Source organism: Haliaeetus leucocephalus, unplaced genomic scaffold (assembly GCF_000737465.1).
Source record: "Haliaeetus leucocephalus isolate CR32 unplaced genomic scaffold, Haliaeetus_leucocephalus-4.0 Scaffold2, whole genome shotgun sequence".
Taxonomy (NCBI): domain Eukaryota; kingdom Metazoa; phylum Chordata; class Aves; order Accipitriformes; family Accipitridae; genus Haliaeetus; species Haliaeetus leucocephalus.
The window spans coordinates 13,351,301-13,357,999 of NW_010972438.1; positions in this window are offsets into that span (position 1 = coordinate 13,351,301).

The following is a 6,699-nucleotide window of genomic DNA, read 5'->3' on the forward strand; positions in this document are numbered from 1 at the left end:
CCGTGTCGGCCGAGCAGCTCGAAGCAGCGGGCTCTGGCCGCTCAGCTGACTGCCAGCCGGCTTGCGTGGCCGCGAGTGACACGCCGGGAGCGTGGACGGGGTTTTACGGCGGGCTGCGAAGCCGAGCTGCCTTCGGGGCTTCCCCGGTCTGAACCCCGAACTTCACCGTTTGCGTTTAGACCCGCGGCTCTTCGGGCTTTGGAGCCGTGCCGGAAAGATTGGAGTCTTTCGGATAGGAGCTCAGAGGGGCACCCGAGCCCCTTGCGTTGCACCCTCGTTCGTGGTAGGGGCAATTTATAAATGCAGCATATAATTTATACGCGCATAGCCTAATAACGCACCTGATCACCAGAGATTATACGCAATACGTGTGTTGCTACTGTGTAATCTGAGCTCTGTTTGATGGTATGCGATACTTGCTTATGAAAATTGCCACAGCAAGGTTCCCTGAAGTTAAAATAGCTTCCCAGCCTTTAGGCATCCCGATACTGAGTTTGTCATTTAATACTGGTAAGTGCTTAGCATTTACTGAGCACTTTTGAATTGCTTATATTAAGGACGCAGATTCAGGCCCTTTACGTTTCATCAGGATAGCGTTATAAACCTTAGTTTTTACATACCTACATGTACTTAGAGGTCTCAGGCCTTTTTAAGAAGAGGCAGCTATTAACAATATTTTTTTAAAGCTAGGCAATGTGCTCACTGAGTCCAAACCTGGAAACAAAGGCTGAGGAAAGGAAAGAAATATATGCTAACAATAATAACAATAAATGCAAAACCTCAGAGATGACCCATATAAAAATAAAAAGGAAATCAAAACCAGATTTTTTCCTCTTTCAGTGCCATTTATATTAAATGCCCTAGGGGAGGGTTTAGTTGTAAACGGCAAAAGCAAAATTACATATTCCTGTAACAGCTATTGTTTGAAGAAAAACCCAAACCCATCATTTATAGTAGTTTATAATGAGCGAGGCTTTGGTCAGATGGGGTCTTAACCAGAGCCCTGGGAGCTGTACTTGGAGGTGTACAATTTGCTAGGCCAGCTACTGTCTAAGCACGGATGGGTTGAATTAAAGAGCTATCACAAGCCAGCTCCAGAGTTGGAAGAAGCAAGGGCATGCATATTTATTTAAAGGATACAGATCAGATAATAACTGGATTAAGGAGAAAAGAAAGAAGGAAAGAAGCCTCTTCCCCTGCTCACAGTTTATCTGCCAGGAACACTTCACTGCTTCCCTACAGCCATCCATGAAACCTGATGCCAGGAACAGGCTCCTCTCCCCCTGTGGTGCTGGGAATATCCGAGTTCCCAGGGCCGCAGAGAGGTGGGGAGAGACAAGGAAAATACCTCTTTCTACAATTCAGGATAAAAATAGCATCTCAAAGAAAATGACCTTTGCTGGGACACGAGGGCGAGCTCCTGTCTTTGAGAGCCTGTCCTGGTCAGTCCAGAGATACGATTCCCTCGATACCCCATTAACCTCCGTGTAGCTAATACTGGAAGCAGCAGGACTGTGGTCGAACCTGCACTCTCTGCCAGGTCCAGATTCTCACCACTGCACAGGAGCAAAGGATCAGCCGCCCCCTCCTTCCCTTCTCCCCAGCTTCCCTGAGCCCCCAGGAATTTGAGGACATTTCTTCTCATAGGTAGCACACCCTCCCCCATCTCGTGATAACATCATAAAAATGGATGAGAAGCAACTGCTGACTAGTTACCTTATTAGTTTATGGAGTTTAAGCCGTGAATGAAAAGCCACCTGAGAAAACTGGACTGGGTCTGAAGAATTCACCATGCTGATATCCAAACACTATACAGGGCTTTAGCAGAGCAATTATTGCATACTGGCTCCCTGTGAGAAATCAAAGGGATGTCTGAGCATGCAGTATTTATGAGACTGTAACATCTTCTCTTGTCTCGGTGGAGTGAAATACATTTTGGAAATACGGTTTAAGCTAAATCAACTTCTTAATAAAAAATAGAAATACAATTGGTGAATCTTTACACTAACTCAGTAATTGCTTAAGCCTTGTAGGGAAAGGTGTGTGGTTTATTAAAGGCTGAGCCCTACTTAGCTTAAGCATCTCCATTGACTCACCCACAGGAGTATAGAGCAAAGGATTACGCCTTCAAATAAGACAAATTTTAGGAAAAGAATCAATTGCTGGAATGACAGAGAAAATATGTATAATGAAAACTTGTTATCACAGCAAGGGGAGAGAGAGAACGGACTAGAGGGAAGAGAAAGGAGAAACTAGGATGGATGGGAGACAGCATAGCAGGCTGGCATGTGATTCTGATGGTGGGGTAAGGGAATGAGATAGGATTTTCTTTGTCGTTAGGCTTTCATCCACAAAATGAGTTTTTAATGGATCATATCCTGTTGGCATGCAAAGGTAAATAGACTGTGTGAGATCCTTCCACTCTGGTTGACGGTACCACACTCTTAAGTAGCAAAGGAGTATTTTTATGTGAGAAGTGGATTTGATGGGATGTGGATGCTAAACCATTTGGGATTCTGCTCACCAGAATCCCACCACAAAGAGAACTTTTGCTGACAAGGAGGAAGAAAATAATAGAGGAGAAGAACACAATAATAAGATATCTAAGAAGTATGTGGTTATGGAAGAATCTGCTCCCACAGAAAAACGCTGGAAGTTACAGTAGTGAGGGAGCAGCAGGAGAGAGCAACAGACAGTGCAAGCAAGAGAGCACATGGGAAACAATGGGAGATGAAGCATGAAGAGGAAGAATTAAAATCAAGTGAAAAGCAAAGAAGCCAATGCCACTAAAGCTGTCAGTTTAGAGTCACTATTTTGGTTTTGCCCTTCTCTTTGGCTTTTTTTTTTTATTTATCCCTACCCAGAGTCCACTCGTTCAGCTTTACTTATTTGTGTAATCTGCCTTTGCTTGCCTGTTGGTATTCCTGAATAAGACATGTACGGGCATGAGACAGGAGTGGAGGCTGAGATAAACTGCTTTCTTTTTCCTGTAAAATAACAATTTTAATGCCTTGCAGCCAAAAAAATAAACTTGGTGTCAGGCAAACCAGATTGAGGAAGAAAGTGTTAAAGGACAATACTTTATTATTCAAGTTAAGCTTAACAATATCAGGAGAAATTATAACTAGCTTGGCATTGGTCTGCAATTCTGCAGTCTCATGTACCTCTTCACAAATTAGCGCCAAGTGAAATGGAGAAAGCTTGAAGGGTTAGTGCAGGGATATCTGAGCATCACAGAAATTGTTTGCAGGCTTCCACTGATTTGTTGCCCATCAGTAATTTCACTTTCCCTAATCAGTGGGAATAGAATTATTAGATTAAGCTACAAGTGGTTTAGTACCCCTAGACACAAACTACAGTCAAGTAATAAAGTATTTTTACCATGTAAATGAAAATAATTAGTGGTAAAAATAGTCCTCATTTTTTTGTAGGTATTAAAAATTCTGCAAATCATGCTGCCATTAGAAGTTGCTTACAAAGCTGTGACTGCAGACAGTAGCTATATGAGTGATTAGTATCTTGCCTGTGCTCCTTATTTGACAGGACCAAAAATACACACTTAAAAATACACTCTTTGAATATAGGTTTCAGTCCTTTAAACTGATGTATAGAAGATGACCCATCCTACATAGATGCTAATTTGAGAGCTGGTTGTTTTTAATTACAGAAGCAATACATGTTTTGTTTGGTAGTTCATTTGGATTTTTTAATTAAAAAGAAGAATATTAGTACCAGATTCTCAGGCATTCTTAGTACAAAATATATAAATGGCATCCTCCAAAGGTAGGAAATTCAAAATGAAAGGTGGAAATTCCGCCCTAAAGTTTTGTCTGTAGAAGCCAATAGAGTTATTCTAGCAACCCTCTTGCTTGAGAATAACTCTGCCTTGGGAATAAATATGGTTTTTATAAAAGTCTGGAACTGTGTAACCTTAGCAGTGTCCCAGCAAGGGAGCTGATCCGCACTGGGTGCTGCAGAAAACAGCTCGCTGGTGGATTTTCTCAGGTGCCCAAGCCCTTGATTGACAGAAGTTGCAGTGAAGTATTGCAGGTCTCGGGCACTAGAGGGCACAGCCACAGCTTCTCTGTGCCCTGGGAGCATGTGGACACGTTAGCCCTACCAAACTCCCCTTCCTCCTGATTTTTTTTTTTTTTTAATCATTTTCCCCTTTATCATGCGAAGGTTTTCTTTAAACATTTGTCCTTTTTTATCTCTGTGGCCCAGTATTGGTTTCTAAATAAAAGTTTCCTGTGCTGGTGTATAATTAGTCCAATTTTCCCCCGGATTCACTCACATCACAAGAATAAACTTCAGTGGTTTATACCCTGGGCAAGCACATTGCTGCAGCACTTGAAGGGAAATCCTGTCCTTGTCACTGTGAGGACAGACAGATTAATGAGTCTGTTACGGGATGGCATTTCCTATTTTACTGCGATATGACTGCATGTAGCTGTATTACTATTCATAAAATATTGGTCACCTCAGTAGAAACAGGGTTTTTAGGGCAGAAACGTAATTAAAAGGTATCTTAAAGGAAAAAGTTCTAAGCTTTGAATTTCAATATGCATAAAAATCAGAATAAGACAACACTACACATTTTTTCCGGATGGAATTATGGTCTCAATTATGAGAAGTACCTGACCATTCCTTTTCTCATTTCTATCGCTAAGGATGAGTGCATAATCCACTTTACAAACCCAGCATCATTGTATCAGGACTAAATAATGCAGCCAAAAGATACAGCTATTCTGTCGTGGTTAGAGTGGTGTTTTATTTTTGTAGCCAAACTGGAAGCATTGACTGGTGAAGAGTTATTATTGTGCCGCCTGGTTTTCTTGCTGCTTTGCAATTGACAAAGCACCATTTATCATGCTTTGCATTCCAATTTTTTCTTTGCATGTTTTCCAGCTCATCATAACATAATTATGTTTCTGTTTCTTCCAGCCAGGGGCTGATACTTTCTTTTACTAAGACAACAGCTGCACTGCACAACCTTGATGAATCCCCATAAGGGTAAAATGTGTCTGTAGTGCTTGTTTCTGCCTTGGCAACCCAAATGTTCAAGCTCTTTTTTATGACAAATGCTGTTCTAAAATGCACCCAACCCTGATGCTTTCATAGCATTTCTCAAAATGAGGTTGATATTGTAATTTAGACTTAAAATATTAAATATCCTGCCTGGTTTGTAATTTTAAGGGCTTCTTTTGTAACATTTCTTTTTATAGTGTTTATAGGTTCATAAACACTGAGATGGAATTTTAGAGGGCCACAGTTACTGACATGCAACTTATTTTTTGAATGAAATTGATTTTATGTGTGAAAATCAGCACAATCTGGAGGTCTGCTTTATGCCCCTAAAAGGCATCTTAAGGGAGTTTTCACAGTACAGGTGAATCATTCCCTTACTTGGCCTCAGTTGGCCCAGCCACACTGCAACGTAAAGGTAATTATATCAAGCTCCTCTATGAAGTGCTTTAACTGCTAGTGATGGAAAAAGCTGTAAAAGACACGCAGGTTTTTTATTATTACTTACTGAGATATTTTATTTAACTCATAATTTAGTACTTTGAACCTGAGATTTCAAAGTCCTTCAGAAAGGAAGAATAAAATTTTATGGGGGGAAATCAGGGCAGAGGAAAGTAGGGCTCAATGCTGGAGGCAAGCTGAGGGCAGAATCCATTCTTAATGCTCCTGATTTTGTTTACCCAGTTATACCAGTATTAACTCCCATCTCATCTTGAAATCTATCCATCAGAGCACTGTGAAGAACTGAAGCAGTAACTTTTTCAGTCATTAAAGATTACCCAGATTTGCAAGTATGGGGAATATTGGGTCCTGGACAAAACCACAGCCTGGATAACTACATTCTTCAGGGCAAAATTTTCCCTACAATTTCGCTTTCTAGCCTAATCTCCTGGATGCTATTACTGCTGTCACCATCATTTGAAGATTGGTTGTATTTATATATAAAAATTACAATAATTCTGTACACAGAGGCAAGAGTTTTAACTCAAATGATCAGTCCTATTTACATCTATGTGTGCCGTGGTCTAAGGATACTTTGGGATATTTGAGCATGAGGGTGTCTGCAGCAATATTTTTGGTTCTGTCCACCACATTGGTTACTGATGTAATTGCCTGAAAGGCTCTTAGATGTTGACGGAAGCTACCCCTGCCCAGCCAGGGCTGACTTCTTCTATCCACGAATGGTAAGTATAATTCTGGTGTTGCTAGAAAAGGTAGCAGGCTTGTTGTTTTGGATATGCAATGAACGCATGGCTCATGAGAAGAGCTTGCCTTGTGCTTTTTCTCCCTTATAACCCTGTGGCAAATTCTGGCAGATTCTGCTCAGATATATTTTAGCTTTTTTCTCATGTATCTTTGGTTTCTTTACTCAGTCCACTCACACATGTTCAGTGTAAGATGTGCATTTTCTTTCCGATTCATGTACAGTAATTACTTCCTAACATCTGCCTAACAGATTTTGTAAGAAAAGTAACTCTGCAAATTTTAAGAAAAAAATAAATGTATGAAATCTTTGAAATCTCTATTACTGGGGTTTGTTATCCACAGCTGACTGGATGTGTTCCCAGCCAGGAAGCTGGTTCAGCAAAACAGCTGCATTAGCTATTTAACTGGAGGCCTGATTCTGCTCTTGCTCACACAGATGTAAATCAGGAGTAGTGCTAGACAAAATAA